Source organism: Dipteris shenzhenensis, chromosome 17 (assembly GCF_047967505.1).
Source record: "Dipteris shenzhenensis isolate YYH24624 ecotype China chromosome 17, Dip_SZ_1.0, whole genome shotgun sequence".
NCBI lineage: Eukaryota > Viridiplantae > Streptophyta > Polypodiopsida > Gleicheniales > Dipteridaceae > Dipteris > Dipteris shenzhenensis.
The window spans coordinates 46,529,973-46,555,125 of NC_141612.1; the positions used below are offsets into that span (position 1 = coordinate 46,529,973).

At 41.5% G+C, this 25,153-nt stretch overlaps 1 pseudogene; it reads right to left on the minus strand.

The window, feature by feature from the left end:
• Nucleotides 1–20,864: 20,864 nt before the first annotated feature.
• Nucleotides 20,865–21,652, minus strand: LOC147892192 (chaperone protein dnaJ 20, chloroplastic pseudogene; annotated as a pseudogene).
• Between the last annotated feature and the right edge of the window lie 3,501 nt (nucleotides 21,653–25,153).

The window sequence follows — 25,153 nt, forward strand, 5'->3', positions numbered from 1 at the left end:
ATATGGCCTGCGGAAAGTGAAAAGGGTGCACAGCCTAGATCAACTAGTTGCAAAGAGGGTGACATTAGCTATGTTGGTGTGAGACAAAGGAGAAACATCTTGGCCATACAAGGTCAAAGATGTTGTCAATTAGAAGGACCAACATAGCTCCAGTGGTTGAACATAGAGTGAAAACAATGCACGATCATCTCGATCCAAAAAGTTTGTGGGCTTCAATAGAATGCAAGAAAAGGAGGGACATCCAAAGTGCAGAATTGAGTGCCATTAGGGTAGATTTGGGGTCTCAAAAGGGCCTCATAATAATGAAAGGACTAAAAAATGGATTAAGTTAATTAGAAATGAACCTACCATGGAAACCCATGATGGGCTAAAGGACCCGTAGGATTGACTCAACTGACATGGGTACCATATTTTGAAATTGGGCAACCTTGGCCTTTGAATGGAGGTGATGGTGGATAGATCAAAGGTCCAGGATGCCTTTACTGTATGGTGGATGCACTTTGGTGGGATCCAAAAGGAAAAATTCGACTTTGGGGAGGCCTCATTAAGAGGGGAAAGGTGGGTTTTAATATGGGCCCTTGATTCAAGTCCTAGATCAATGGATGAGACAGAGGCACCTAATGGACGGTGGAGACTGAAGCTCATTTTGGAGGGCTAGGATTGAAGTGCATTTTCGATGGCTTGGATTGCTCACTTTCAAATGAAGGGCCCGAATTTAAGTGCCTTTTCCCCTCATCTCATCCCTTTATCTACTTCTAAATCTAGAGCCCAGATTGAAGCACCATTTGCACTCTCTCCTCCCTTGGATCTACTAGCAAATCTATGGCTCATATTGAAGTGCAGTTTTCTCTCATCTTGTTCATTAGATTTTTGTGTTGATCAAGGGTAGAGATTCCCTTGGATCTACCCCTTGATCTAATGGATGGGAGTGTTTTACCTCAAATTTGAATGTATCCCTTGGATTGGCCTACACCCTAAAGTTCGTAGAGTGACAAACTTACCAACACCTCAGAAGATGCAGCCCAAGAGGAAATGCTCTCTAACTTGAGAAATGGCTTATAGAAAGTGAAAGGGGTGCCCAGCCTAGATAAACTAGTTGCAAAGATAGTGACAGTAGCTATGTTGATGTCCCTTGAGACAAAGGAGAAATGGCTTGGGCACACAAGGTCACAGATGTTGTCAATTAGAAGGACCAACATGGTTCCAGTGGTTGAATATAGAGTGGAAGCAATGCACCGATCCAAGAAGGTTGTGGGTTTCAATAGAATGCAAGAAAAGTAGGGACAATCAAACTGTAGAATTGATTACCATTAGGGGAGATTTGGGGTCTCAAAAGGGCCTCATAAGTAATGGATTAATCTAGTTAGAAATAAACCTACTATGGTAACCCATTGGCTAAAAGACCTGTAGCAGTGGCTGAACTGATAGGTACCTTTATTTTGAAACTGTGCAACCTTGTCCTTTGGATGGAGGTGATGGTGGATAGATCAAAGGTCTAGAATGCCTTTAGTGGATGGTCGATGCACTTTGGTGGGTTCCAAAAGGTAAAATCTGACTTTGGGGAGGGCTCATTAAGAGGGGAAAGGTGGGTTTTAATATGGACGCTTGATTCAGGTCCAAGATCAATGAATGAGATGGAGGCGCCTAATGGAGGGTGGAGACTGAAGCACATTTTGGAGGGCTAGGATTGAAGCACATTTTGGATGGCTTAGATTGCTCACTTTCAAATCAAGGGCCCAAATTCAAGAGCCTTTTCCGCTCATCTCATCCCTTGATCTACTTCCAAATCTAGAGCCCAAATCGAAGCGCCATTTGCACTCATCTCCTCCCTTGGATCTACTAGAATATCTATGGCTCATATTAAAGCGCATATTCCTCTCATCTTGTCCATTAGATCTTTGTGTTGTGTAAGAAAATAATACAACGTCTATACTCAACAGATAACAGGATCTCGTACACAAGAGAGAAAATAAGATAGTATGGAGAATAAAAAATTTGATTACTGCAAAATGGATTAAGCTAATTAGAAAAGAAGCTACTATGGTAACCCATGGGCTAAGGGACCTATAGCATTGACTCAACTGACATGGGTACCATATTTTGAAATTGGGCAACCTTGGCCTACGGAAATTGAAAGGGGTGCACAACTTAGATCGACTAGTTGCAAAGAGGGTGACATTAGCTATGTTGGTGTCCCTTCAGACAAATGAAAAATGGCTTGGGCGCACAAGGTCAAAGATGTTGTCAATTAGAAGGTTCGACATGGCTCTAGTGGTTGAACATCGAGTGGAAGTGATGCACAATGATCCCGATCCAAGAAGTTTGTGGGCTTCAATAGAATGCAAGAAAAGGAGGGACAACCAATGTGCAGAATTGATTACCATTAGGGGAGATTTGGGGTCTCAAAAGAGCCTCATAAGGGACGGATTAAGAAATGGATTAAGCTAAATGAACCTACTATGGTGACCAATGGGCTAAAGGACCCGTAGCATGGACTCAACTGACATGGGTACCTTTATTTTGAAATTGGGCAACCTTGGCCTTTGGATGGAGGTGATGGTGGATAGATAAAAGGTATAGAATGCCTTTAGTGGATGGTGGATGCACTTTGGTGGGCTCCAAAAGGTAAAATTTGACTTTGGGGAGGCCTGATTAAGAGGGGAAAGGTGGGTTTCAATATGGGCCCTTGATTCAAGTCCAAGATCAATGGATGAGATGGAGGCGCCTAATGGAGGGTGGAGACTGAAGCACATTTTGGAGGGCTAGGATTGTGAAGCAGATTTTGGATGGCTTGGATTGCTCACTTTCAAATGAAGGGCCTAGATTCAAGTTCCTTTTCCCCTTATCTCATCCCTTAATCTACTTCCAAATCTAGAGCCCAGATTGAAGTGCCATTTGCACTCATCTCCTCCCTTGGATCTACTAGCAAATCTATGGCTCATATTGAAGCACATTTTCCTCTCATCTGGTCCATTAGATCTTTGTGTTGATTAAAGGTGAAGATTTCATCATTCTATCCTTTGATGATATCCCTTAGATCTACCCCTTGATCTAAGAGCTGGGAGTGCTTTACCTCAAATTGAAACGTATCCCTTGGATTGAAGATTAGATCAAGGGCTCGTAGTGAATATCATAGGTCCAAACACTAGGTTAGAGGTCACCAAAAAATTAAATTCTTTTGTCAGCTTCAACATGGCATTGCCCCATAGCTCTCAGATCACTCTCATTGGTACACCTCAAATTTCTTTCTAATCCCTTGAAATTAGGAAACACTAATTGGGGGCCATTTTGAGACCCCAAATTTCCCCTAATATAGAGTGACAACATTTTGGCACAAAAATAAGAGAGTTTTTCCAAATAAGGACATCTGTAGAAAGTGGCATCATGTGTTGCAAGGGAGACTAGGTTTTGTAGCCTAAGGTCTTGTGGGAGATATTGGTTTGTCCAAAGGGAGACTATGAGTGGCACCATATTGAATGCATTCGTGGCACATGCAAGCATTGTAGTCTAAAGAAATTTCATGTTTGTCTAAATGAAATGAGGGAAGATAGCCATGTTGCTCTAAAATGGAGGAGATTTGAAAATATCAATGTTGAAGAATCTTATAAAAAGAGATGGCTACTATCATATAAGAGCACTCAACTGCTGTGGGAGCTTATAGGTCACTTGGTTCAATCCATCCCAAAATATGTGCTTCACAATTTCATGGCCAGCTAGCAGGATAAGCAGTCCAAGATGTGCCTTGCCAAATTTTTCCATGACACTATTGTTTTGTCATAGATTTTGTAGAAAATTATTGATTTCAAGAAGAAGATGGGAAACAAAGTGCTCAATGGTACAGCAAGCAGATAACAATTCTTGTGCATGTCATGTACAATCATTTTCTTGATCCTTCTATGATCGATGCCAATTTGATTACTGACTCACAGGAGTCCAAGCTAGTATATGAGTCCAGGTCAATGCAACACACATACCATTTCTACATTTTAGATGATAGGAAACATGACTCCTTATTTGTGCAGCATGCTTTTCTACTGCATTGGGAATTTCTTAAAAAAGAAGATCCCCATGCAAAAAATATAAAACAACATTGGGTGTGGTCAAATGGTGCTTCCTCTCAATTTAAATCATCACGTAGATTTTAATTTGTCCCAAGGTTCAAATCCCTGACCAGTGGTCTAGACATGATGTGGGATTTCTTTGAGTCTAGCCATGGCAAGGGTGAACATGATGGATGTGGTGCTATTATTCAGTGAGCTCTATTTAAACACCATTAAAATTTCCTCACAAAAATATCAATGATTCCCATGATGCTATAACATGGCTTACAGCCAACCTCTCCACCACAAGAGCACATTCAACATACCACAAACAAAGCCTTAAGAATAGTGTAGTGTGTAGAGTGTTCCATGAAGTGAAAGTGGATGAAGTGCAAAGGAGAAGCCAACATGACTGTGAGACAATTAAAGGAGTTTGTATTTTGCACAGCATATGGGTCTTTTCAAACAACCGCTTGATCAAACAAGAAAACTTTATTGTTTTTGCAATGCATGCATCATAGGGGATCATGAAAATTGTGAGATCATTGCAAATATGAAGACATGGGAGCGAGTTCAATTTTTCCCTCTACGTTTAGATGGAGTGACAAACAATGGAGAGACAAACAATGACTCACCATAGTTTGGGGAGAGTTTTGATGACCTCATTGACTGTCTAGAAGAGGAAGATAACTTTGCAGTTGTTGCTGCCTTTGGGAAGAATGAGGAAGATGACCCATACTTTCTATTGCAATGCACAAAATCTAATCACAAGGTTGAGGAAGCATTTAAGGTGATGGGATATCTCAAGGTGTATGCCTCAGGCACACCTTATGTTTCTATGTGTGAGTGCTAGAGGCACAGTTAGGTGCCCACAAGCATAGTTAGGTGGTGGAGAGCCACATAGGATGATTGAGAGAATCTAGGAGCAGATTGAGGAGATGATTGTGGAGCTCTGAAGTCATCAGTGATGTCAGTGAGCATGTATGAGGTGCCTACTTAAGGACCTCACTCTTCTTCATTCTACAAGCAAGTAATGCAAGTATTCTGAGTTTGTGTCCACTCTTTCCTTTCCTTTCAGTTTACCAACATGGTATTAGAGCCCTTTGATCCCCGTTAAGCCCATTTCTACCACATCATCTTCTTCTTCTTCATCTTCTTCTTCTCCATTTTCCTCTTTCTTCCCAAAATTTTTGAGAGCTTGGTTCTCCACCTACAAACGACCATTGCCCAAACCCTCTGAGCTGGAAACTCCTCTAGTATGGGCGAACTTCCACTTGTAAGCAATTGAAGAAAAAATGTCTGTGGTGACTGCCATTCCCCAAACAGTGTATTTTTTGCCATTTCTTCTACTGCTCAATACTCCCTGCCTGCTCCGCCATTACTTGAGCCCTCTTAGGAGTAGATGGGCGACCTCAAGACAAAGATTTTGAGCCATTTTTCAGCTCATTTGGTTCAGTAACGAGGGAGAAATCATCAAAACTCAGGTTCAGACTGTAGCAACTCTCCCGAGCAAAAGTGCGCACCATTTCGTCCAACCTCTGTGCTGGACCCTCTCTGATATATGAGCTTTCTTTTGCTTTAGAAAGCCCTCTTTTCTTTGCTTTGAAGAGTGAGCTACAAGCCCTCCAAGTTCAGCCTTTTGGTTTTGACAGTTTTGGACAAGTTTTTGAAGATGATGCTACATAAAATGCTACTCTAGCATTTCTGTTTTTTTGAATCTTTCAATAACTTTAGTACAAGTGTGGCTTCAGTTTTGTTTTGAATTGCTAGACCTGGTTTTGATTGGAAAGTATTCATTTTAGCCACTTCTATGAAGCATGTAAGAAGAAGCATCATTGATTGAATATTGGTCACTAGTCTTTGCTACATCAAGTGCTCATATTTTGGAAGTCTTTCAGTTATTTTTTGCCTTGTAAGAGCGATAGACACTGCCCAATATCTGGGTTAGACCCTCTCATGGCTACCCTATTGAATCTAGAGAAGTTCAATGGAAAGGGCTTCCACACATGGCAGATGAAGGTGAAATTTGCATTGATGAGGGAGAACTTATGGGGACTTGTCAAACCTACTCCTACCGCTTCTTCTACGGCCTCTAATGCTGGAGAATCCTCAACTCCAACACGACTGGCAAGGGATCCAGCTAGAGAAGAAAAAGCATATGGTATCATTGCTCTTGCTTTAGGAGATGATTATATTCACTATATCTCTGACTTGGAGTCTCCTTCAGAAGCTTGGCAGAAGCTTGACATGATTTTTGGTGCTAGCTCTCACATCTCTAAACTATCACTTAAAATCTCTTTCTTTGAATTGAAGATGGCTAGTGTACTACTTTAGCAGCTCATGTCAACTATATGTGGAGTCTTATGACTCAATTAGCTTCTATCAACTCTCCTATTACTCCAGATGATGCTATGGCTGTGTTACTTAAGAGTATGCCTGAAGATTATGATCACATAGTTACCACTTTGAAAAATCTTCCTAATCCTAATCTTGAAGGTATTATCTCTGCTCTCCAAGAAGAAGAAAGGCATATGGAGCTCAGGAAAGGCAATGACACTGTTTATGCTATAAAAGTCCAGAAGGGCAAGTATACCCCTTGCAATCACTGTGGAAAGACAAATCACCTTTCAAAGGACCGCTTCAAAATTAATCCATGCAAGCACTGTGGCAAGAACAACCATAATGAGAAGTTTTGCAGAGCCAAAGCAAAGACAGAAAATGCAAATCTACTTTCAGTTGATGAGCTTCCACAAGATGAGGCATCCTTTGAAGATTATGCATTTTAAAACATCTCTATGTATGCTCCAAATCTCTCTTTTTATGTCAAGGTACTCAGCCTGGATAGTCCTCCAAAATGAATGAAATAAACTATTGTGTTTTGTGTGTTTTGTAAACACCTCTGGTCACCTTATGATGTAGGCCATGTGTATGTTTTGCTCCATGGTACCTCCTGCAGACATTGTGTGCATGTACATGCAGGGGAGATAACCATTGGAAGGTCTTTTTGTATCCCTTTTGTTTACCTTACACCCAAGGGAACCCTTGCTAGCATGAGAACCTAGCCATAGATTTATCCTTGACCACCATGAGATGGCATGAGAAACTATGAGACTAGATGTATCCTTGACATAGCCTGAGGCATTCCCTTGAGGGGGGGTTTGATGGGATATCTCAAGGTGTATGCCTCAGGCACACCTTATGTTTCTATGTGTGAGTGCTAGAGGCACAGTTAGGTGCCCACAAGCACAGTTAGGTGGTGGAGAGCCACATAGGATGATTGAGAGAATCTAGGAGTAGATTGAGGAGATGATTGTGGAGCTCTGAAGTCATCAGTGATGTCAGTGAGCATGTATGAGGTGCCTACTTAAGGACCTCACTCTTCTTCATTCTACAAGCAAGTAATGCAAGTATTCTAAGTTTATGTCCACTCTTTCCTTTCCTTTCAGTTTACCAACAGGATCATTCGGGAACAACCTATGAGAAGTGGGATGTAGTAGTTGTGAAAAAAAACATTCAAGAAAGGCCATAATTACTTTTGTTACTCTCATTTAGTAAAAACTATCAAGTTCTAGATTCAACTTGTGCCACAATGAAAGAATGACAAGAGTGTATTCAAATTGAATTTAGACATGCATGAGCACATCATGGGGTTTCTTGGAGTAGTGGACAAGGATGATTAAAATTGTATTAAGAAAATGTAGTCTCATTGCAAAGAAATAGTATTCCACTTATCCTAGAAAATGGAGTAAATCACAAACAACCACTGCGCACCTTCTTGCATGCACTAGCTCAGGTTGGGATGGTTTTGGAACTCTTCTTGGATGGGTGCTTGCATCCCATGTTGTTGTCTTTGCTGGGACGAGTTGTGGGAGTAGGCTTGTGAGAGCTTGGGTTGTGGAAGAAGGTATTGTCCATGCATGGAAGCAGACAATATCTCCCTCTACGTTAGATTTGCTGTGTGATGCTAATTTTGGTGCAAGGGAATTGGCTATTCTCTAGCAATGTGATCGGTGTACTCTTGTAGATTCTTTTGTTGGCCAGTAGGAGGCTTTGTATGTGTATGCGAATGATGGTAGAGCAATGTTGAGGAGATCTCACAAGTTGTGGAGTATGGTCATGGACTAGGCACCTGTAGTGGTACTGATGAGATTTGGCACGGTAGAAGGTGGTCAAGCACATCGATTGCATTGGTAAGGAATTCAAACAATGAGATTAGCCCATCAGATGGTCAAAAGATCATGTTTGGGTATATTAAAATTGGTTGGATTGGAGTTTGAGTGTGCGGAGATGGTCGGAGGCGAGTTGGGGTTGGTGAACATGGTCAGACACTAGTTGGGGTCGATGAAGATGGTCCGACTCAAGTTGGTCTCGGTGAAGATGGTTGGACTCGAATTAGGGTCGGTAAAGATGGTCAAACTGCTAGCCATTGTTAAGTTGCTGGTTGAACTACTAGTCGTGTTATGTAGTTGGTCAGACTGCGGAGTAATTGGATCCATGTCGGACAACTGTCTTTCTGCAGGAACCTCATGATTGTACAACCGTGCTACAATAAAAAATGTGGTGGACCTTTCATTCTATTTGTTATAGGATCTCCCTCGTTCATTTGAGCTGCATCATCTAGTTTCTCACTTTTGATAGCTATAGCAGGTAGGAACATTTGATCTCTCCATGACCTGGGTAGTGGCACCTTACATAGTCTACATGCCAAGCTTGCATCCACAAACACCCCAAAGAAAAAATCATGCATAGGGTGGTAGCACAAAGGCAATTAGATCATGCAGTCATCTATGATGTGGGTCATGCGGATAGAGCATTTTGAACCTTGTTGCACAACATGATAGGCATCCTATTTAACTATTATGGCCGTCAATACCACAATTGGACTATGTACATGAAGAAGTTGCTTGTTGATTCCTTCCTCCCTCAATCTAAGACTACGGATATTCTCCTTCATCTCCTCCACTCTTTGCTTACTCGATGCAAAAGCTTTATCTGATTCCGTCAACATCACTTGAAGCTACTTAAATTTATCAATAGCGTCAAGATGGGCCATTTCTAAGACTTCCACTCTAGTTTGGGAATCTCTCATGACAACGAACTACTTTTCAAAACTTTCGAAAGCCACTACAAGATTGTGCATAACCTTATCATAATCTTGTTGTAGGTTCTAGATTCCACTATGGCTGCTGCAACTGAGGCTGCTACAAAAATGGTTCTAGATAACAAGTTCCACTATGGCTACTGCAACTTGCTCCACCATGGATTCTCTCTACATCCTTCCTAGCCTGGAGAGCTACCTTATTGTCTTCTCCACCGTGGCTACTCTCCTTCCTGGCCTTGAAGCTCTCTTGTAGCTCATGCATCACCGTTCTAGTTTTTGCATTCTGCCTTTTCTGTTCCTCCATCATCTTGTCTTTTTCAATGTTCAATGTGTTTTGGATGTTGTAGATCCATTTGTAAAGAGCCTCCTCTTCAGATCTTTGATCTTCAAGATGCTTTTGTATCATTCTAGCTCCTACTCTGCAATGTCCCCATCAATTTTGATGGCTTCAAGCTCTTTGATCTGCTTGTCTATTTCTTCTCTCCTATGCCTTTCCATGTTGACCATTTTTTTAGCAACCTCAACTTGATCTCATTCTTGCAAGGCCCTTGATTTTGCCTCCTCTACCTTGGCTTTTGCACCCTCCATGAGCATTTGCTCATGTAGCACTGCCTTTGTTGCACTAGTGGCTTCTCTTGTAGAAAAGTCATCTTCTGAGATATCTTCTTTTCATATTGCTAAAAAATCCCTTTGAGAATAGATGTCATCATGTGCATTGCAACTCTAGTAGAATGAACTGACAATTTGGATTTGCCATCCATGCAGTTCTTCAAGTTGGTTATCACACTCTTGAAGATCCTCCTTGAGAAAGAGACATCATGTCCTTTTAGTTACTCTACTACTGCTTGAACATGCTAGAACTTAGACAAAATAGTGAAGGAAATGAAACTGTCAAGGAGAGATCTGAGAGTGCTCTCAACGGAAGCAAGAACGGAAGAAGGAGAGAGAGAGACAGAGAGCCACACAAGTTTTGGTGGGTGCAGGACCACCCTAATCTTCTTTTTCATTCATTTATATATGTGTTTGAGTATTGTACATAACCGGGGTTAAGGCACAGTGACCTTTAACCCCCACAACCTCCCACTTAAAGGACAATGTGCCTTTAAGGGAGAATAACTAGTGAGCATACTATCCAATGCCCATCAATACACGACAATACTCAAACCGCTGACTAGGTAGACTCTTCGTCAGCATATCTGCAGGGTTATCATCTATATGAACCTTGACAAGCTCTATGCGCTTGTCCTCAAGTACCTCCCTGATGAAATGGTACCTGACCTCAATGTGTTTGGTCTTTGCATGAAAGACCGGATTCCGTGCTAGCTGAATAGCACTCATGGAATCACTATGCAATGTTGATACACCTGTATGAATCCCCAAATCTCCCACTAGCCGATCAAGCCATATAGCCTCCTTGCAACCCTCTGTGGCTGCAACATACTCAGCCTCTGTGGTAGACAAAGCAACGCACTTTTGTGCGCGAGACATCCACGACACTACACCACCTGCAAAGGTGAACACATAACCAGAACTGGATCTCCTACTATCCACATGCCCTGCATAGTCTGAATCTGTGTACCCAAGTACACGCATGTCTCCTTTACCAAAGCAAATGCACATCTCCTTGGTACCCTTCATGTACCTCATGATGCACTTAACTGCCTCCCAATGCCTCTTTCCTGGATTAGCCATATACCGGCTAACAACTCCCACTGCAAATGCAATGTCTGGTCTAGTAGCTATCATAGCATACATAAGACTCCCAACTGCTGATGCATAAGGAACCTTGACCATCATGGCCTTTTCCTCATCTGATTTGGGACTATCTGTATGACTTAGTTTCACATATGGAGGCAATGGAGTACTCACTGCCTTCCCCCCCTCCATATTGAAACGCTGCAATACTTTTGTAACATACTCTTTTTGTGAAAGCCAAAGGAGTTTCCTACTCCGATCACGCGTGATGCGCATACCAAGAATATGACATGCAAGTCCCAAATCCTTCATATCAAAGGCCTCATGCAACTTGGCCTTTAATGCATCTAGCTCATAAGTATTCTTGCTAGCCAATAGCATATCATCCACATATAGTGCCAAGATTATCAGGCTATTATCCTTAGCTCTTTTAGTGTAGAGGCAGTGATCAATTTCACTCCTTCTAAAACCCTGGGACCGAATGAAAGCATCAAAATTCTGATACCATTCTCTAGGCGCTTGCTTAAGACCATAGAACTCTTCTTTAGCTTGCAAACTAAATGCTCTTTGCCCTTTTCTTCAAAGCCTTCTGGCTGCACCATGTAAATTTCCTCATGCAAATCCCCATGCAAGAAAGCTGTCTTGACATCCATTTGCATAAGCTCCATATCCTCTAATGCCACTAGTCCAAGCATGCATCTAAGTGTGGTCATCTTCACAACTGGAGAGAATATCTCATCAAAGTCCACACCCTTCTCTTGCTTGAACCCTTTAGCAACCAAACGGGCCTTGTACCTAGGCATATCATCACCTGTGACCTTCATTTTGTAGACCCATTTACATGGCAATGCTTTCTTTCCATGTGGCAAAGAAACCAAGTCCCAAGTCTTATTCTTCATAAGTGAACTCATCTCTGATTGCATAGCATACTCCCACTTGCGTCGATCCTCACGCATCATAGCCTCTTTGTAGCAAGAAGGCTCCCCGCAATCAGTAAGCATCACATAGTCTACCCCTGGAACAAACCTATCAGGTGGTCTAGACACTCTAGATGATCTTCTCAAGGGCATTTCAGCTTGCTGTCCCATTTGCATATTAGCCACATTTGGCTCATCATTTCCACCAATAGATGATCCATCATCTACCCTTGATTGTATACCTGTGGGAGTACTTGGTGGCACCATTTCTTGCACATTTGGTGCATGGACAGCTTGCTGTCTATCAACATAGGCAGGTGGATTCACATCCTGGAAAGTGATTCTCCTCATTTCCACATCCCTCATGGGTGCCTTATGCATCTTCTTCTCATTGAAGACCACGTCATGGCTACGTATGATCTTCTTTGCTTCTGGATCCCAGAGACGATAGCCCATCTCTCCACTTTCACTATAACCTAGAAAGATGCATTTCCTAGACTTAGGATCTAGCTTCTTTTGAAGCTCTTTTGGCACATGTGCATATGCCTCACACCCAAATATACGCAAATGAGAGTAAGAGGGCTTCTTGCCACTCCATGCCTCTTCAGGAATACCACCATCCAAACTCTTACTAGGTGATCTATTGATCACATGCACTGCAGTCTTCATTGCCTCAGCCCAAAAACCACCAGAAAGACTTGCATTGGAAAACATGCATTGCAACCTTTCTTGAATGGTACGGTTCATCTTTTCTGCAACTGGATTTTGCTCTGGAGTACGAGGGGATGTGAGCTTCCTCTTAATCCCACGTGTATCACAGAAATGCTGAAAGTCATGAGAGAGATACTCTCCACCATTGTCAGTCCGTAGGCATTTAATCGTTCTACCTGAATGATTCTCAACCAAGGCCAGCCATTTCTGAAATACTTGGAACACATCACTCTTCCGAGCTATAGCATAAGCCCACACTTTCCTAGTTGCATCATCAATGAATGCCACATAGTATTCAGCCCCGCCTAATGACCGTGTAGGCATGGGACCACATACGTCTGAATGCACCAAATCAAGCATTTCAAACTCTTTCTTTCCCCTTCTTTTATGGGCTGATTTAGTCTGCTTCCCATAGAGACAATGCTCACAAAATTCAAAATCAGAGAAACTCAAATGCGGTACATAACCCAAACGGCATAAGAGTTTCATTCCATTCTGGCTCATGTGCCCCAACCTACAATGCCACAAAGAAGTGCTTGGCTGCTCGGTTATTGCAACAACATGATCAAATACCCCTGATACATGTAAGGGATACAAAGTCCCACACTTGGCACCCCTAGCCGAAAGCATAGAGAGCCCTTTTGAATTTTCCAACTTTGAAAGCCAAAAGTGGTGTGAAAACCAGCATCATCTAGCTGACCCACTGAAATAAGACTCTTGGTCAACTTAGGCACATGTCTCACATGTTTCAAAACAAATGCAGACCCATTTGCAAAAGAAAACTTTATGTCACCTGCTCCCACTATGTCACATGCATAGTCATTTCCAAGATGCACACAACCTATCTTTCCACTGTCATAAGTGGAGAACCATTCCCTATGGGGAGTAACATGGAATGAAGCACCAGAATCCAAAATCCAATCTTGGGAATATGCATCATCTAAAGTGGTAAGCAACTCTGTAGATAAACTAGACATGAAGAGAACATCATTGTCACTATCACGTGTGACTGCATTGATCTCCTCGATCTTCACTTTTCCTTTGTCCTCCCTTGGACTCTCTTCCTTTTGATTTGCACCCCAATTTGCATTCTTTTTCTTATGCTTTTGCTCTCTTTTCAACTTGTAGCAATCCTTTTTCATATGGCCCTTCTTGCCACAGTGGTAACACTCAATGTTCCGTGCCCTGGATTTGCTACGAGACTTCCCTCTTTCTTGGGACTTCCCCCTGAACTGTGATCTGCCCCTTTGCACATTTAAGGCTGCATCCTGCTTGTTGCCATCCATAGACTTCCGTCTAATCTCCTCAGCCAACAAGCTACCCACAACATCATCAAATTTCAGTACTCCACCAGGTGCAGAGTTACTGACAGCTGTATGGAAGGTATCCCATGAGGATGGCAATGAACATAAAAGAAATATTGCCTTAGTCTCCGCATCAAAATTCATTTTCTGAGCCTGAAGCTGGCTGAAAATAATATTGAATTCATTCAAGTGAGAAGCAATAGAGACCCCTTCCTTCATTTGCAGCTCAAACAACCTCTTCATGAGGTAAACTTTATTAGAGGCAGTTTCCTTCTCATAAGTGGCACACAGTTTCTTCCACAAATCTTCCGTAGTCTGCTCATTTACTACTATGAAATAAACTGACTCTGCAAGATGAAGTCTAATAGTAGACTTTGCTAATGCATCCAACTCATTCCAATCATCCTCAGACATATCCGCAGGCTTAGCTTCAATACCTGCCAAGGGTTTAATCTGCTTCTTTTGAATAAGCACATCCCTTATTTGTTCTTTCCACAAAGAAAAGTTTGTCCCATCAAAATTTTTAATGCTGAAAAACTCCTTTTCAGACATGGAAGAGGATGCCATGATGCAAATGAAACAAAATCCCAAATGCTAGTGCCTGCAAGAGAGAATCACACCAAATACCAGGTGCACCCAAATGTGTATGCCACAATAGAGTGAAATATCACCAAAACTCAAAGCTCAAAGCATCTGACTCATGTGCATATACTATGCATCCATATGAGCAAATCTGGCCCAAAAGAAAATGCCAATAAGTGCCAAATGACTCAAGCATAAACACTGTCCACTGGCATATGCATCAATAATGTCTCATCCAAGAGAGCATAGCACTATCAGTGCATCACCTGCAATGTTTCAAAGCTGTCCCTCAGCATAAAATAGCATCCATGTGCAAAGCGTCCATAAAAAATAGCATCCCACAAGGCAATTTGGGCCTATCAGCGCATCCAACAAGGATCACAATGCATCCAAATGGCCTATAAATCATCCATTGCAACCCAATGCATACCACGAATGAGCGCACACTGCAACCAGAGTGATCTGCATAAGGTATGCTCAAGAAATCATAGTCCCACGGTAATGAGCGCTACTGAAAATAGAACCTGAGATGCTTCAAAACATGGGTGCCATTGCATAATCGGACTCAGCAAGAAAATCTGCAAATATCTCTCTTCTGCTAGAACTCCAAAATCCCAACCGATGAGTGAGAAATGGGAGTCAACACTTATCCACTGCCATGTGGCATAAATCTAAGGTTTCAAAACCTTAGTATGAAAAATGCATAACAGAGAGACGAAATCGAATACACAGAGATTTATAACTCTGAAAATCCTCCACCGAATCACGCAAGAACTGACAGGTAGGGGTTTTTGGGCGTCCGAAACGCAATGGGGCAGATGGTTTTAGAAACCGTGGTCTCAATCACTGGGTCCAACACACGGACTGAAAAGCGTTTTTGGAAACAGAGCTATCTGTAAACTCCACCGCAGTGCGAATGATGAGCAACATAGAAGTTTTAGGACCTCCTGAGTCCACTGGAACTGACAGATCTGCAAATGGTTGCTCCAAACTTGAGTTCCAACACCCGGGCAAAAAACGCAGGAACTGACACAGTGACTCAGAAATCCAATGAAATGATCCCAGATTCAGGAATGAAGGTATTTCCAAGCTCCTGAAGTAATGTGGACACCAAAATCAAGCAATAGTTGCCTCTACAAGTCAATACGGAGTCTCTGTCATCGAACGGAACAGGGAAAAGCTCAAAAAACGACTTTTTCTTTGAAAGCTCTTAACTGGCTCTCAAAACCACTTCGCAAAGCCAAAGTGACTTTTCTAAAGGTTCCTCCAAGGTCTCTGCACACTTGGATGCAAGTAAAGTCACCCACAAAGCTTCCCACAGAGCTTCTCCTTCCTCCCACAGAGCTACTAAGCTTCAAGCATTCACGCACGCTCAGCTAGATCACCCGGGCTCTGATACCAGTTGAGAGTGCTCTCAACGGAAGCAAGAACGGAAGAAGGAGAGAGAGAGACAGAGAGCCACACAAGTTTTGGTGGGTGTAGAACCACCCTAATCTTCTTTTTCATTCATTTATATATGTGTTTGAGTATTGTACATAACCGGGGTTAAGGCACAGTGACCTTTAACCCCTACAAGATCCATCATTGTGGTTGGTCCGAATTTTGATTAATTCAAGGTGGCAATAGTGCCTTGCATGGTAATGAGTGATTAGAGGTGATTAGGCTTCATGATTTACATCTATGGTAGCTACTACCACCTTTTGCCGGTGGTGGCATCTACCTTCATGATTACTAGCCACGTCAGTGGTTCCAGCTAAGATTCCACTAGGCTGGTAGTTAATTACCAGCCACCACAGTGGCCTACTCACCTGCCAGTTACCACCACTCGGCCAATTACCACCGTCGGGCTTCCAAGATCAGTAGAGTGTAGTTAATTACCAGCCATCAAGTTTGCATGCTCATTAGAGTGAAGCTAATTATCAATTAATTACCAGGTCGGTGGAATCTTCTTCATGTTTACCAGCCACATTGGTGGTGGGTAATTAATTACCACTTTCGTCGATGGTGGCTAAGATTCCAGGCTAAGATTCCACCGAGGTGGTGGTGCTTAAGATTCCATTGGGATGGCAGTAATTACCAGCCATTGTGGTGGCTTGCAATTAAAATGGCTCATGATAATTTGGATGGCACTATAGGGCACCACCCTCCTTGTATTTTGATTAACTAAGGTGGTGGTTTAAAATGGCTCATGATTATTCAGGAAGCACACCTATCTCTTTCCTTTTGGGTGTCCACTCACCATGGTGGCTGGAACTTTGATTAATATAAGGTATGTGGAATTTAGAAATTGTCTAATTTGCTCCACACACCCTCCCCCCTTGATCTACTTTTATCCATGCTCCCTCCTCGAACTCTCATCCACTCATATGCTCCCTTGCTCATCCGCTCCACTGCTCTCCCACTATTTTCACCATGCCTCGATGCAACATGATCCCACTCTCATCTGACTTCTCATATAAGGCCATTGTCTTGCACTCGTTAGGACTTGAAATGCTCACCCTTGTGTAATCTCTTCGTTTCCTCAATCGATTCCCCCCACATCTATAGATCACCACCTTGGATGGCATGCACACCTCTGGCCTCTATATGGCTATGCTCTATGGATTCCTTGGAGACATTGATAAAGGGCTAAGGATTTTTAGAGAAGTGCTCTCTTGTCTTGTTGGGGAGCATATTTTGAGTCTTGCATTTGTTCAATGTGCATAGTCTTTGGCCTCTCCATTGTCTCCTCCATCGGTTCCCCAAAAAATTCAAATATAGCAAGCTGGACTGGCCTCTATGAGTATTAGCAATCAACTGTTGTATAAATATCCTCTTGCTATTAGTAGTCAAAAATACTGAGTTGTACAAATATCCTCTTGTTCAACAAGGCTCATAACCACTCAGCAATGGCTCGATGTAATCTATTGGCCTCTAAGGCTCCCATCAATCTTTTGTCTCACTGGATGTAATCTTTTGGCCTTAATGAGGCTCATAACCACTCAGTAATTGCTGTGTTTTTATAAATGTAATCTCTTTTGTTCAATTTTTGCTCCATGAGTCTCTTAGTACAAACTATTGTTAATTATTATATAAACCACTCAGCAATGGATGGTTGAGTGGTTATCCTCACTGGATGTAATCCTTTGGCCTCTAAGGCTCTTAGCAATTGCTGAGTTTTTATAAATGTAATCTCTTTTGTTCAATTTTTGCTCCATGAGGCTTTCTGAATAAATTGTTGTTAATTTTTATATAAACTTTTGTTGGATGTACATGCAATCTTTTTTTATCAAATTTTACTCGATGAATTATAGTTGATTATTTGGATGGAACCACCGAGCCTCGTCACCGTGGTGGCTCAAATTTTGGCTTGAATGATTATCTCGATGGCACCATCGAGACTCCAGTCACACTATAGTGGCTTGGAATAATTTTGTCCTTATTTAAGATTTATTGCAACAAGGACTAAAATACCAGTAAAGTAGGACTACATTTTCCTTGGTTTAGGTCCAAAAAGCGCTAAAATATCTCCAACAAACACCGTGGTGGTTGCATAGAGATACATCTAGAAAAATGTAATTAAACTTTTAGAAAATATAATTGATGATATGGCCCTTGAGGGGTCCCCTTTAGGGACAAGGGCCATATTGATATGCATTATACAGTATATAGGATGCCATTGGACAAATATGGCATGCCAATATGGCCCTTGAGGGGTCCCCTTTAGGGATAAGGGCCATATTGATATGCATTATACAGTATATAGGATGCCATTGGACAAATATGGCATGCCAATATGGCCCTTGACCCTAAAGGGGACCCCTCAAGGGCCATATCAATAATTGTGTTTTCGTTGGTTCACTAATATATAACTCCAAGAACCTGTGCGATGGTTGTCTTCTGTTTGCCATTATTTGTTTGTTTGAGCTTCCAAGGAGGACACATGGCTCAAGCTACCATGTGTCCTCCCCTTTGTTCATGGTGGTTAATAAGTAAAAATAGGAAACTCCATAACTCCAAGAACAAACCCGGTGGTCAATAAGTAGAAATAGGTAACTCCATAGCTCCAAGAACCAGTGCAGTGGTGGTTAATAAGTAAAAATAGGTAAATCCATAACTCCAAGAACTAGTGTGGTGGTCACTCTGAGACAATCTTCAGTTTTCATAATATGCATCTATGCACTCCCCGATGACAAGTGGCAAAGCTGCGGCAAAAGGATGCACGATGATAGGTGGTCAGGCCATAGATTACGCTATGTGAAGACATTGCATTGTGCAATGTAGGACAGAGCTACACGATATAGTCAGGCCAAAGACTATGCTATGCGAAGCAGGTAAGAGCAGCCGTGTGTCGAGCTCTGTGGTGTTTAGAATGATAGATTGCATCTCATCATCGAATAGCGGCCCCAAAAATAGTTTCGCAATTGGCTACATGAAAGCAAACAATGACCTTTTGGATCATGAACTCTTTGAGCCTAGATGTGTATCTTCATCTTATTTCCAAATGTTTGTCAACCATTGACTAATGTAGAAAGTATTCGATTAGTAATCCAAATACTATGTGGAGACTGTGTATCCTGTACGCAGGTCCTCAAGCACATCACCAGAATGTGCCACTCTTCTTGAGTCACTTAGAGAAATTTCTCGTAGTAGCCCACAATTTTTAGCCAACTGTTTCACTTCATCTCATTAGTCAGCATGAACCTCACTTACCTCTAACACTAAGCTTACTACCTCAGTTCTCTAAATCTCCTAAAATGACAACTTGTAATTCAATTGACCCTTCCCTAGCAAAATCGCCAAAATGTTGATGGTTTGGTTCCTCTTTGGTTCCCTCACCCATGGTGGCTAACTTAGAAAAGGTGCATGTTGTTAATCCAACCCAGTTTTGGTGAAGATCCTCTCCCTTGCAATCGTAAGTACTATGTGTTCGGGTGATAGAACAAAAGACAACATTTACTCTCAGAGTTTGGGGTTAGCTGTCCACCAAAGAACCATATGGTGATGGGAGATTATCGATTTATATACAAAGAGAATATTGAGTGAAATTCACCATCAAGGACAAGTATATAGAAAACAGAATCAACTTGTATTGACATGATTACCAACAAGCCACCTCAGCTTACAATGAACAATTGGTAGCTTACTATCCTAGCAAGCTCAGGTGATAGGAAGAGAGCTCACCACAATATCCTCTTGTTCTTTTCTCTACTCCATGTTAACACTGCATCACACCTAACTACACAAAATTGCCTTCTAAGTGTAGTAGCACTCAGTGTGTCATGCTGCCACTATCGATTGGTGGATTTACTGTAATCTTTTCACGTCTACTACAAAACAGTGCTAGGTCCAAGACCACCACTTTTGAGTAGGTCAACAATTAGTGACTGCACTTGGAAGTATGATTTGTTAGCCTAGGGCCAAGGGATAACAGTGGCTAACAGATTGAGAATGTAAGCCTCCATGTTAGCCTGACCCGAGGATTAATAGACATGCACACACGCGTGCATGCACGGATGTGCACTTACGTATAGGTGCCCACATACACATATATTTGTCATAGGCCACATATAAGAGGCTGCTAGAGCTCAAGAAGCTAGGCTATGCTCCTGGAAGTCTCTCTTTTGTACATATTAGAGCAAAGTAGGAATCATCTGCCTTTGCCTTGCATCTTGCATAACCATATGATTCTAATATTGACGTTGTGCTCAGTCATACAGGTGTATATAGAAGCATTGTCAAATCTAAAATGAGTCTAAGGAGGATTTCCTTTACTATGATTAGTACATGTGCAATGACTTAGGTCTAAGTCTTATTGGTGGATGTCCACTCCCTATTGCATTAGTGGACCTCGTTGCATAGTCCCCTCTCATGTCAAGTGCATTTGTGGATTTGGAATGACTTCCTCATCTTGAGCTTGCGAACAGCTCTAAGGTTCATCCTAGTCAGTCTCATCCTCGTCTTGGTTGCCTCTCACACCTTAAGGCATCTTGGTAAGCTATCAATATTCACAAGCTAAGCTTTTCAAATGTGTAGAACCGAAAAAAGAAGCATTAACATTATTAGGTGGCTAAATGGCCTAACTCCATGTGTTGATCTATTAGCCCATGGGCGGTGTCAAAAGCTAGCCAAGTCTGATTGTGTTGAGGAAAATATATGAAGTGGTGTATGGCCCTCTATGCATTGTTAACATGTGGGCATTGGGTAGTTTGGTAGCTTAGAATATATAATATATTAAAATCCATCTTGTACATTCTGGCTATGATACACATATGGGAAAGGGTGGCAACTCATGCCTAAGTTCCGACATGTGGAGGTTTTTGAGATTGTCTTACAATTAAGTATGAGTGGGAAAGTTAGCGAGCTAGCTATTCTTTTCTAGGTGATGTGGCTTAGGTTTTCCGTAGCGATGTCAATGTGCTAGGCCTTTGTCTCCATTATAGTCCTCTCACCATTCACTTTTGATCACAATTTGTTGAAAAAAGAAAGGACGAATGAACAATTGCTCAAGGAATGGGATGGAATCCATATGTCTGTAAAAGACAAGACTTTGTCTTGGACGCTTTAACGTAGGAGCCGGTTAACTATGCCAATTTTTAGTGGTACTTTTTCAAGTTCGCTTCTGCCTTCGCACTCGTGAAGCCCATGACTCAGTTTTGTGAGCCCTCATGCCATTCCTATGCTTCAGATGAGAAAGTTGGCTCTCCCACCGCGACCTCCAGTCCGAGGATTGAGCATCCTGCCAGTGCGAAATGGTTAGTATAGGGAGATCCCAATAATCTCGTAGATCACTCAGCTAGGGCAGCTACCCGTAACGGACAGCAAAAGAGATCGTAACTCGCTGCAAGACGATTCCTGCGGACCAATTCGTCCTCACGATGACAAGCAAAATCTAAACTATAGTTAGCGCAGCATGAGGGTGTAAGGAAATGGTTGGATTGCCTGTTCTTTCGTATTCCATCTTCCCGGTGCTGTCATGCTCATTCCCATTGCAACGGCACGATCGTACGTGGCCCTGGTTCGAGGATCTGAAAGAGTCTCGTAAGCCTGCTGGATCTCGATAAACCGCCTATTTGACTCCTCGGGGGGACAAGAAGGGCAAACATCGGGGTGGAACTTTTTGGCCATGTTGCGGTAGGCGTGCTTGATGTCGTATGAAGCAACGTCAGGGGAGAGATGAAGGAGGTCATAGAACGTGGGCGGGGAAGGAGGGCCTGCATGAGAAGAAGCAAGGGCGAGGAATGGGCGAGGAGAGGAGGTGGAGGAGGAAGAACCAAAGGGGGCATTGGCCCTCATGAAGGAGAGCGTAGCGTGAGGGAGCATGCCTCTATTCGAAGAAAAGAAAAGCGCTTAATCGTTTTGAATTCAAAGGGTCTCTTATTATGATCGTGTTTTTTTGTTGCTTCTTCGTGGAAAAAGTCGTCACTCTTGTGGTTCGAGTTTGTGGCTCCGCTCCCCCGAAGGACTATCTTATTGACATTGTTCTTTGAAAATGACGATGCATTACTTTGGACCTCTCTTCCGTCCCAAGTCTTTGATAGTGCCCCAACAACATTTCATCTAAGGACACCCTTACACCTCAATCACTAGGCAAGGTGGACCCTAGTCTTTCTAATAAAGGCCCCATACATCAAAGATGGGTTTAAACAAAAAAATATTAGGGGATTTGTGGTTCAAAGAGTGGCATTTGCTCTCACACCATTAGATTATGGTGGGAAACTAGCCATTGCAAATTACGAGGTGAGTAGGATATGTGGTCAAGGATGCTTTTTGGGTCCTCTTGTTCCCTCTCTCTCTCTCTCTCTCTCTTTCACACACACACACAACACTATTGTGTATTAAGTGAGAACTATTGGGAGTTGCCCATTTTTAAGATTCCCTTAAAATAGTATTAGATTTTAACTAATTTAAAAATGGAGGTGAAATTTATAATAAATTAGTATAATTTAAAAAATATATAATAGTTTAACATAGACTTTGACTTTAGGGATACTTTTCTATTTTAGTTCACTCATCTTGGTGTAAACATCTTACTCATTAATTACTTATCTGAATTTATATAAGAACACTTCAAACATATTAGCAGAATATATGCTTTTTTTATCAAAGTACATAGGAAATATCCCATGTATTCTTCATCTGTTGTGGCACCATTTATATGACATATGTGCAAAAAATGTTGAAGATGGCTATACGGGTCTTCATCATAAGTAAGCTTTAAAATCTATAATTTTACCTTAATATTTGATAGGCCTTAGATTTGCCTATTCTCCCTCTTGATTCTTCCACTTGGTCATCTCCATGGACCAAGTATACATTACGTCCACTCAGAAGAACAGGGTTTTCAAGCCTTTTTTCAAACCCACCTTCACTTGTATGAGGTTGTGGATAATTGATAGAAAGAGTTGCATGCCTTATATTTGCCAAAGGCTGAGTGAGGGGTACACTTGGCTATACAAGCCTTCTACCCATAGAAAGAGGAACTTGGGCAAATTGCCTTAGTTTCTCTATATTCACCCCTTGGAGTGCTCGATGGCATCTATCTCCATCAGAAGCATGCTTTTGACCATCTAGTATTGCATTTATTCTTTGATCATGCCGCTCTAGACAATGTTCTTCTAATGACTTTCTAATGAGCAATCAAGTGTCGAAGAAGTAGTTCTCTTCTTTCAGTATCGTAATCCTCTGTTTATGCTGAGGATAAATGGAGGAAATGGCTAACTCTTCCAAGTCCAAGCTCTTTGTAGATGAGTGCTTGGACTCCATTTTCCATTCAAGAATGCAGCATCCAATCAGTCCTTTTGGCAGTGCATAATTACCAAATTCCACCCCTCTAGTAGAGAGGCCGAGTCTCTCTCCTCATGCTCTGCACTTCTATTGGATAATTGATGCTTTTGCCTGTCTCCTTTAAGAACTCAATTTTGGCATTGAGACCGCACCATCTCTCATGGTTGGATGTATCCAATTTCTTTGATTCATGAACTCTTTGCACCTAGCCATGTATCTTTATCTTCTTTTTGAGTGTGCATCATGGCATTGGCTAAGTCAGGGATCAACCGATTGGCAATGTGAATACTTTTTGTATTACACACTCTGGTCTTCAAACGTAGCACTAGACTGAGCCACTTGTCTGTGGTTACTTGGAGAAATTTCTTGTTTTAGCTTACAACACACAACAATTTCTTTAGCTCATTGTTGGTCAGCATGAACCTCTCTCAAAGACTATGCACTCAATCCTACTCTTTTGCTATACTCAATCCACTCAATTCCCCTTCTTAATAGTTAACTCACAAGTGCTCCGTGCATGTGCTTCTAAACTACTAACCCAACCCTATGCATTTCTTAGACAAATATGCTTACTCTTGCAATCCTTACGAAACTATATGTGCATGCCTCCTTGCATGCTTGGTTATATGTGGAATTAAGCTTAACTCAGTGCCATTGATTTAAGGGTAATTTAGTGCCACTGATTTAATTCAATGTCCTTGATTAAGGCTAATTCAATGCCGCATTGAATTAGGTGGGGAATTGCTAGTGGACTCCTTTGACTTCCAGTTCACTCTTACACCTTGTACTTGCCCTAGGTGATCACTCATTTTGAGCCACCTACATGCACCTGAGGTCTAAAAGAGAGCCTAACCTAGAACACAGTGCCTACAATAATGTCTTATCCAATCACTTGTCTAGTTTTACCTGTATGTAATCAAGAGAATCAACCTTGATCTCACATTCCATGCATGGAACTACTCAGATTGGGGTGTGCACTGTGCTAGGTTTTCAAGCTGAAAACCACGAGCGGAGAAGTATGAGCGAGCCTTTTTGCAACATGTTCCTATGTATATTCAGTCAACGAATAATGTCAGAACACTATAATGGTGGCATATGTTAAATACCAACTATATTTATTCAATTCTAACAGTACAAACTTTCCATGTATAGTATTTAAAGAAAATGTTAAAACAGGTCAAGGTCATTTGCAACCCCACTAGAATGATACATTATCTTTATGAACATTCATATGTCTAAATTCATTATTGTATTTCTCTATTCTCCTCACACCCAAAGTAGATTGTTCAACTAAGTTGGCCATTGATGTATGTGATTCCATCCATGAACAAGGTTTGAACATATTGCACAAAACTTTTACCAGATGTGGGATTTTGGCCAGTAAAAGGGAATCCATTTAAAGGGAAAGGATTCTACATATTGTTAATGCATTGAAGAATAAAAGCATAAATACTACATGTTTTTTTCTTCCCCAATCCCAAAAATTCTTTGAGCTAGAATTTGAGTATATTCCTAACCGAAAAAACATCAAATCTAGATCATGAATCCAAGATTCCACACTAAAAATTGCAACCCACAAGCATCATTTGCAATATGAATTTCAATGAACCAATCCAACCAATAAATCTACATCTACACTTCAGCTTGCTCATTTATATGTAAGCCACTAATTGTGATTTTACAAACCACATGCAACAAGTTTACCAGATGCAAGTAATATAACAAGTAAGAGTGACAACGTATGAAGGAAAAGGAATGCATATCATAGAATCTTACATTAAATAATGCCAACCAACCAAATAGAAGCTCAATATTGTTTCCAAAAGCCAAAATAGTATGTACACCTCCAATGTAGATTTTACTTGCGCATTAATAGACTAGAGTGCACCCAAAAAAAGTTTTCCAAACTATTGTCTCATATGCATAATGTCACAAAATTTCAAAATCAAAATGATAGCCAAAAATAAATATCGTGTATGTGAGATAGCACCAATGTCTAGTAGACCATAAAGTATAAGCATATAACAAGGAATATAG